The sequence below is a fragment of the Myotis brandtii genome, unplaced genomic scaffold, assembly GCF_000412655.1.
Source record: "Myotis brandtii unplaced genomic scaffold, ASM41265v1 scaffold743, whole genome shotgun sequence".
NCBI classification, from domain to species: Eukaryota; Metazoa; Chordata; class Mammalia; order Chiroptera; family Vespertilionidae; genus Myotis; species Myotis brandtii.
Window position 1 is genome coordinate 1,412,072 of NW_005370960.1, and position 586 is coordinate 1,412,657.

The window sequence follows — 586 nt, forward strand, 5'->3', positions numbered from 1 at the left end:
GGACGGTCCTGCGTGGTCCCCGCGGCCACAGGGTCCCCGGTGAGGCGTGGCCGTGCTGGGCAGCGCCGCTCCGTTTCTCCCCGAGAAGCCGCGGACCCGGGATCGATGGGAAGATAAACCCGCAGTTTCCTGAGACGGGACTGTGTCGTTCAAACCCCAGAAGCCTTTGTCTCTCGGGACAAAGCCATGCCCGGCGCGCGTGGCGCTTCCTCGGCCCGTGCGGCTCTGGACACGGAGAACGCGGCCGGAGAGCCCTGACCAACACGCTCTTGGCTACTTGTTGGCACCTTAGTTACCGGTGTGAGGGGTGTTGGTTACAAAAGTATAAAGCGGTGAGTGACTGCTAACCCCCGGGGGGCCGCTTAAGGGACAGATTCTCGGCTCCTCCCCGAGTCCCGGGCGGTTAGGAAGTTACTCCGCGCTGCGGGGAGACCTGCGGGAGCTCATCACAGTCTCAGTCCCGCGCCCCAGCGCTTCCCCGAGAAAGAGACAGGAAGGAAAATGGAAGGAAACGGAAACCCACCCACAGCCAGAGCCGCTCCGCGGTGCCGAGTGCGCCTCCCGGCCCGGGCCCTGGGGGACCGCG

General features: G+C 65.7%; 1 protein-coding gene across 1 annotated transcript in view; it reads left to right on the forward strand.

Moving 5' to 3' along the window:
• Nucleotides 1-586, forward strand: part of IGFBP3 (insulin-like growth factor binding protein 3) — a 7,305-nt gene that overhangs the window by 2,668 nt on the left and 4,051 nt on the right. The window lies entirely within an intron of this gene.